The sequence below is a fragment of the Octodon degus genome, unplaced genomic scaffold (genome assembly GCF_000260255.1).
Source record: "Octodon degus isolate 3935 unplaced genomic scaffold, OctDeg1.0 scaffold00337, whole genome shotgun sequence".
Lineage (NCBI taxonomy): Eukaryota > Metazoa > Chordata > Mammalia > Rodentia > Octodontidae > Octodon > Octodon degus.
Genome location: NW_004524913.1, coordinates 1,334,954 through 1,343,138, shown reverse-complemented (window position 1 = coordinate 1,343,138; position 8,185 = coordinate 1,334,954).

The window sequence follows — 8,185 nt, the reverse complement described above, 5'->3', positions numbered from 1 at the left end:
TATATATGTCATTTTTATATGATTGGCTAAATCTTCATCATTTTCTTTGTTTTGTCTAAGGATTCACTCTTCAAATCATTGAATTTCTGGTGTTTTGTTTTTGCTTTTCTTTTTTTTGTGTTCTCAATTTCATTAATTTCTTCTCTCACTTTCAAAATTTTCTTCCTTCTAATAGCTTCCTATTTAGATTGTTCCCGTTTTTCTAGGACCTTGAGTTGCCTGATTTAGTTATATATTTGGATTCATTCTGCATATTTTATGTGGGCATTCACAACTGCAATCTTTTTTCTTCGAACAAATTTTATGGTTTCTTAAATTCTGGTATGTTGTGTCAGCATTATCATTTCATTTTAGGAAATGTTTAATCTCTTTCATGATCCACTGATTATTCAATACCATACATTTTATTTTCCACGTCTGCATAATTTTTGGGATTTCGAGTTTCATCTGATACTACGCATGTATTACTTTGATTCTTTTATATTTACTTAAGTATGTGGGTATATTAGCATGTGCTATAATTTGGAGAAAATATATCCTGCAAAACTGTCTATCAAATTCAGTGGTGTAATGAGATCAATCCATGACAAAGAACAATAGAAGACATTCATGTATACCATACCAAACCAACAAACACTACTGACAAAAATTCTAGAAAGAGAGAGAAGTGATCACACCTTCAAGAAAAACAAAAAGGAATCACCAAAAAGAGCATGTAATTAAAAAGAAGGAAAAGTACAGAACCTATCAGAGGAAAATAGCATGACAAAGATAAGCCAATACATAGAAGTTATAACTGTCAATGACCTCAATTCACCAATCAAAAGAAACACTAACAGAGTGGGTTAAGAAACAAAATCCACTCCCCAGACCAAGCCCAGTCCTACCGCATGAGTGAGACCTTCCACCGTGCACTTGGGACTCCACCACCATCTGGAACAAGCCCAAACCTGGGCCCTGCAAATGTGTGAGAGAACTTCCTAGTCCCCTGCGCCAGCAGGACCTCCTAAGTCCAAGCCAAGTCCCACTGCGAGAGATATTTTGTTGTGTTCTTGGGACCCCTCAACCACTCTAGAACCAGCCCAGGCCTGTTCCTTGAGTGAGAACTATGCAACTGCTCTCGGGACCCCTCCAGAACCAGCCCAAGCTGAGGCCTGGTCGTTGTTGCACCAAAGCTCTACACGAAAGGACAGAGGACAGTGCTATACCAAATGACAAAGAGAAGGACCAAATTGCAATCTCAGGAAACGAGCAACACAGAACAAGTGCAGAGGACACTAGCACAGAACAAATTGGGAATAACACAGCTGAAATGTCTGAATCAATAGCGTCTGAAGTAAACAAACAATGGCATAAAGATATAGAGGAAATCGAATCAGAAATAACCTCAGAAATAAAAAAAAATCTCTGATTTAATAGTGTCTGAAGTAAAGAATCACATGCAGAAAAACATGGAGGAAATCAGAACAGAAATGATTTCTGTAGCAAAAGAATTAATAACTGCTTCTCAAGAAGAAACGAATAAATAAAATAGAGGCGATTAGAAAAACTACAGATTCCATGAATAAGTAATACAGGAAAGAAATAGATCTCACGAAGCAGAGCCAAAGAGATATAGAGGAATATAAAATTTTTTGACAGATACAAAACTGATTAATAGGACAGTTTCAATAATTAATACATTGTACATTGTTATCTCCTTAGTGGTTATACATAGTAGAAGAAGCAGACAGGATATCCTGTACAAACGCTTTTAGTATAAATCTTTCTTCTCATTGAATTAAGCGAAAATAGCTGTATATCTATCCTAACTATTCTGTTTATACAAATACAAAATGATCCTTCCTTTGTATCCCCTTTTTTGTTTAGTCCTGTCAGAGATGGGTGTTCCATTGGCATGTAAATACTATAGGTGCGTGAATTCAGCAAGACAATCCAACACAGTGCAGCATTCCACAATAGAAGTGGGTTATCCGCAGAAAATGTTGACTTGAGCCTTTCACAGTTCAGCATAATAATATGGCTTTACTTTTTATACCTCGTTTTTACACTGCTCTACTGGATGGCTAAGACCAAGATAAAGGAAGACATATATAAGAAGAAATATGACTTTTCTTTGTGATAAGGTCAGTCAAGTACCCTCAGGAATTACTGTGCAACCCTGTATCACACTTTGTAGATCCTTTATCCGTGTCAGCCATGTCAGTTCTTTATTTTTTTTTTCTTGGCAGAACTGGGGATGAAACTCAGGCCTTATGCATGCAAGAGAAGTGCTTATTCCACTGAGACATCTCCCCAGGCCCCTTAAAATCTCAATCAAAATCTTCCAAAAATGTTTGAGTCAAAGTGCAGAAAGAGTTTTAGGTCTTGAAGAAGCCCTTGCAACTACTGAGAAAGTAAGAAAAAAATCTCTTAAATACAACTACGATACTGGACAAATAATTCATTACCTGAAAGATGATGAAAAGATGAACACCGTGAGACTATTGGAATCAATGAGAAAGAAGGAGTCAATACAAATGATATAAAAAGGATATCCACAGAAGTAATACCAGAAAACTTCCCAAATATGAGGAAATAATCTGACATTCAGGACACCTAAGCATACAGAGCTCAAAATAACTTCAACTCAATTAAAAACACACCGAAACATGTAATAGTCAAGATCCCAGAAATCCAGCACAAGAACAATATACTGAAAGCTGCTAGAGAAAAGAAACAGATCACGTTTAAAGCAAAACTCATCAGAATGATAGCAGACTTCTCTTCACAAATTATGAAGGCAGAAGAGCATGAAGCAGAGTACTTAAAGTTCTCTATGTAAACAAATTCCAGCTTAGACAAATACCCTGCAAAATTCTCTGTGAACTTTGATATGTAAGTGAAATACTTGCATGACAAAGAACAGCTAAAGAATTTCATGATGTCAAAACAAAGGCTACACAGACTAATAAAAGATGTTCTAGAGAGGGAACAAAATGATCAGAACTCCAGGAACAAGAACAAAAGAAACCTAATAATATAGCAAGCAATTAAACACAGGAGAAAAAGTAGTGAAAATTAGCAGGTAAATAACATGTCAATCATAAGTAAATACACCTCAATTATAACCATCAATGTAAATGGTCTCAATTCAACAATTAGAAAAAATACAATGGGAGATTGGATTAGGAAACAAAATCTGCTAATATGCTATACACAAGTACCGTGCTCAACTCATAAAGAAATATATAGGCTGAAGGTCAAGGGACGGAAAACAATACTACACAACCCAGCATCTCAGAAAAAAAAAAAACAAGGGTAGCAATTCTGTTCTCAGAGAGACTCAACTTCAAACCACGAAGAATCAAATGGAATAAAGAAAGCTGCTATACATTGGCTATGGGAAAAATTCAAGATGAAGCGGTAACCCTCATAAATATGTATGTACCAAACATGGGAGCACCCAACTATATAAGACAAATCTTAATGAAAATGAAAAATCTAATATCCAATAACACAATCTTAACAGGAAACCTTAACACACCCTGATCCATGAAAGATAGGTCAACCAGGCAAAAAAAAAAAAAAAAAACAGCAAAGAAATAATAGAACTGAACCAGAGCTTGATACACATGGACTTGGTGGACATGTACAGAGTGTTCCACCCAAACACAGCTGAATACACATTTTTCTAAGTTACATATGGGTCATTTTCTAAAATAGAAGACATAGTGGTCCATAGGTCACACTTAAGTATATGCAAGAAAATAGAAACTATCGCATGCATATTATCTGACCACAGTGCAATGAAACTGGAAATAAATGAAAAAAGAAACCAGAAAAGCCCTTTAAATACATGGAAATTGAACAAAACTCGACGCAGAAACAAATGGATAACAGATGAAATTAAACAAAAAATTCAACAATATCTACAATCAAATGAAAACTCTACCACAAGTTCTCGGAATTAATGTCATAAGATGAAAGCAGTTCTCAGAGGAAAATTTACACTTGTGAACTCACACATTAGGGAAACAGAACGGGAATAAATAAGCACCTTGATTTGCTCCTCCAACAACTAGAAAAGGGAGAGCAAACCAAATTCAAAGCCCAAAGACTGGAAGAAATCATAAAGATTAGAGAAGAAATTAATTCAATTGAGAAGATTAAAAAAAAGCAATTCAAAGAATTAACAAATCAAAAAGCTGATTCTTTGGAAGACTAAAATAAATCAATACACCTTTAGCTAACCTCATCAAAACGGGAAAGGAAAAATTCAAATATAAGCAATAAGGAATGAAAAGGGTGCAATTACCACAGATCCAGTGGAAATTCAGAAGATTATCAAAGCTACTTAGAGAATCTTTACTCTCACAGACTAAAAGACAGAAGAAATGGACAGATTCCTAAAAAGGTACAGATTACCAAAATTTAATGAAAAAGATATCACATCTCTTAGTAACACAGTGACAGCCAATGAAATACGAATTGTAATAGAAAACCAACCGACAAAGAAATGTCCAGGTCTTGATGGATTCACAGTTCAATTGTGCTAGAAATTTACAGAAGATATAATCCCTATACTCCTCAAACTCTTCAATGAAATTCAAAAGGAAAATGTCATCCTAAAATCATTCTTGAATGAAAGTATTATACTGACACCAAAACCAGGGAAAGACAGAACTAAAACAGAGATCTAAGGCCAATCTCTCTCATGAGCATAGATGCAAAAGTCCTCAATAAAATCCTCGCAAATAGAACACAGCAAACCACCAAGAAGATTATGCACCCTGACCAGATAGGATTCATCCAGTGATGCAAGGATGGCTCAATATATGCAAATCTATAAATGCAATACATTATGTCAATAAAACGAAATCTAAAAACCACATGATCATCTCAATTGATGCAGAAAAGGCTTTTGACAAAGTCCAACACTCATTCATGTTCAAAGTCCTACAGAAAAATGGAATAGATGGCCTCTACTTCAATCTGATAAAAAGCCATCTATGACAACCCAATGGCTACCATAAATCTAAATGGGGAAGAATTGAAATCATTTTCTCTCAGATCTGGTACAATACAGAGATGCCCAATATCACCACTCCTATTTAACATACTTTTGGATACTTTAGTTTGAGCCATTAGATAAGAGAACAATTAAAAGGAATAAGAATAGGTAAAGAAGAAGCTAAATTATCATTATTTGCAGATGATGAGCTACTTCACGTGGAAGAGCAAAAAATCTCCTCCAACAAGATACTACAATTGATACACAAATTCAGCAGCATAGCAGGATACAAAGTCAATACTCAAAAGTCAGAAGCCTTCCTCTATACAGATAGCAAACACACTGAGAGGGAATTTATACAAACAATACCTTTTACAATAGCACCAAGGAAAATGAAATACCTTGGAATTAATCTTACTAAAGGATTCAAAGACGTTTTCCAGGAAAATTATAGTACTCTGAAAGGAGAGATCATAGAGGATTTGAGAAAATGGAGATGTTCCCTGCTCCTGCATAGGAAGAACAAACATTGTGAAGATGGATATACTCCCAAAATTGCTCTACAGATTTAACACAATCCCTATCAAACTACCTCCAATGTACCACACAGACCTAGAGAATTCGTTGCTAAAATTTATTTGGGACCAGAAAAGACTTGGAATAGGAAAAGCAATCTTGGGCCACAAGAACAAGGCAGAAGGCATTGCAATTTCTGACTTGAAAATATACTACAAAGGTACTGTGATAAAATCAGCATGGTACTGGAAACAAAATATACCTCAATATCAATGGAACAGAGTAGAAGATGCTGAAGCCTATACGAACACATTCAGTTACCTGATCTTCAAAACCGGGGCCACACATGTCTACTGGAAGAACAATAGCCTCTTTAGCAAATGGTGCTGGAAAAACTGGCTCTCTAAATGCCAAAAATTAAAACTTGTCACAGGTCTATCACCATGCATTAAACTAATGTCAAAATGGTTTAAAGATCTAAACATTAAAACACACAGGAAATCTGCTGGAAGAGAAAGTAGGAAGAACTCTCAAAGACATAAGATTCGGCAAAGAGTTCATGAAGCAAAATCAGTTTGCATGGGTAGTACTTGAAATAATTAACAACTAGGACCTCCTCTTATTGAGAAGTTTTTGCACGTCAAAAGAAATGGCAAATAAAGTGTAAAGAAACAAATAAATTTGGAAAAAATCTTGACTAATAAGCACTCAGACAAAGGTCTGCTCTCTAGAATTTATAAATAACTAATAAAGATTAGGTGCTCGAAATTTAAAGACCCAATCCAGAAATGGGTATCTGAGATGTACAAACACTTCTCAGAGGATGAAGTTAAAGAAGTGAATAAATATATGAAAATATGCTCCACAACACTATCCATATGTGAAATGACTATTAAAACAACACTAAGATACTATCTTACCCCACAAAGAATGTCTATCCTAAAGATATCAACCAACAAGAAAAGTTGGAGTGGCTGTGGGAAAAAAGCACACTTCTTGACTCTTGGTGGGAATGTAGACTGATGCAACTCTTATGGAAATAAATGTGAGAACACTTTAAAAATCTAGGACTAGAAATTCCATTAAACCCAGCTATCCCTGTACTGGGAATTTCCTAGAGGAACTGAAAACACCTTAGCCCAGCGATGTATGTGTATGATGTATGTTACAGCAGCACAATTGGTGATATCTAAATCTTGGAGACAACCAAGATGCCCATCACCTGAGAAATGGATGAAAATGTTGTGCTATTTTTATACAATGGAGTATTACACAGCTATAAAGAATGATAAACTCGAAGCCTTTATATGTAAGTAGATGCCACTTGAAGATGTACTCATATGTGAAATAAACCACATCCACATGTGAAAATATCATATGGTCTGCTAGTATAAAAACTCAAAAGAAGAAATAAAAATAGAATTGTATAGCACAATTAAAAAGAAAGCGGTTACTTGAGGATTAGAGAATGAAGAGAGGGCAAGGAGAAAAGCTAGGAAGCATGACAGGGAAAAATCCATACATTTATATGCACAAGATCAGTAAGGCAATGATCCTGAGAATCTTCAGCATGTTTTTCAAACTAGTGGTTAATTGTTAAGATTCTCACCCTGACTAACTATATATGCTGATACCTATGAACTAAACAACGGCACTGAAGATAGAAATATGTAATGGTAGAATCATGCTTCAGTTGCCTGTCATTCTTGTCTTCTGAATACGTACTGCTTGCCATGACATACCAATTACTACTATGCTGTCTCTCAAGTAAATGTTTGTTTTAAAATAAGGGTAATAAGTGAAAACAAGAGACAAGAAAAATATGTCACAGGCGTGTCCTGCTACAAGGATGTATATGGTTAGATTTCTAAATTTCTGTGTAAAAATTTGTAACTGTTTATTCCTATTTTTAATGAATTTTTTTCATTTTTTTCTTCATATTCTGGAGGGATTTAAAGATTGACATAACAATACTTGATGGAAAAATCCCTGTTTCATGTTATGCCTAAGATGTTTGTTATTCAGACAGATAGTGAGGTTAAGGAGAACGTCCTATGGTGGAGGTTAATAATAATAAGCTTCTCTTCTGGAGAGGTAACCACCTAAGTTTACATACCAAAAATGAGAGAACCCAGTTCTAGCCCAGGTCTGGTGAGTGTGTGGAGAGCTTCCTGCTACCCTGCGCCGGCGGGACCACTCCCAGCCAAGGCGCAGCATGGGCCAGACCCTCTCCCACCACTTCGGGCCACCCCCCACCACTCCACCATACCTCCCCACCCCTCCCGCCCAGTAGGAATTTCTGCCGACTTCCGGGAACCCAGAGACCCAGTCCTAGCCCAGGTCCAGTGAGTGTGTGAAGAGCTTCCTGCTAACCTGTGCCAGCGGGACCAGTCCCAGCCCAGGCGCAGCATGGGCCGGACCCTCTCCCACCCCCTCGGGCCGGGCCCCAATACTCCACCTTACCTGGCCCACAACTCCCGCTGAGTAGGAATTTCTGCAAACTTCCGGGAACCAGCAGACCCAGTCCTAGCCCAGGTCGGCAGCAGGAAGGAGCTGAGCACAGCAGCCAGACCTAAGCCAGACACAGCTAGATAACTCCAAACTCTGTAGAGCTCCACCTGAACTTCAGTACGTGTGAAGGTTATAACTACAGCAAAGATCTACAACAAAGGGCAG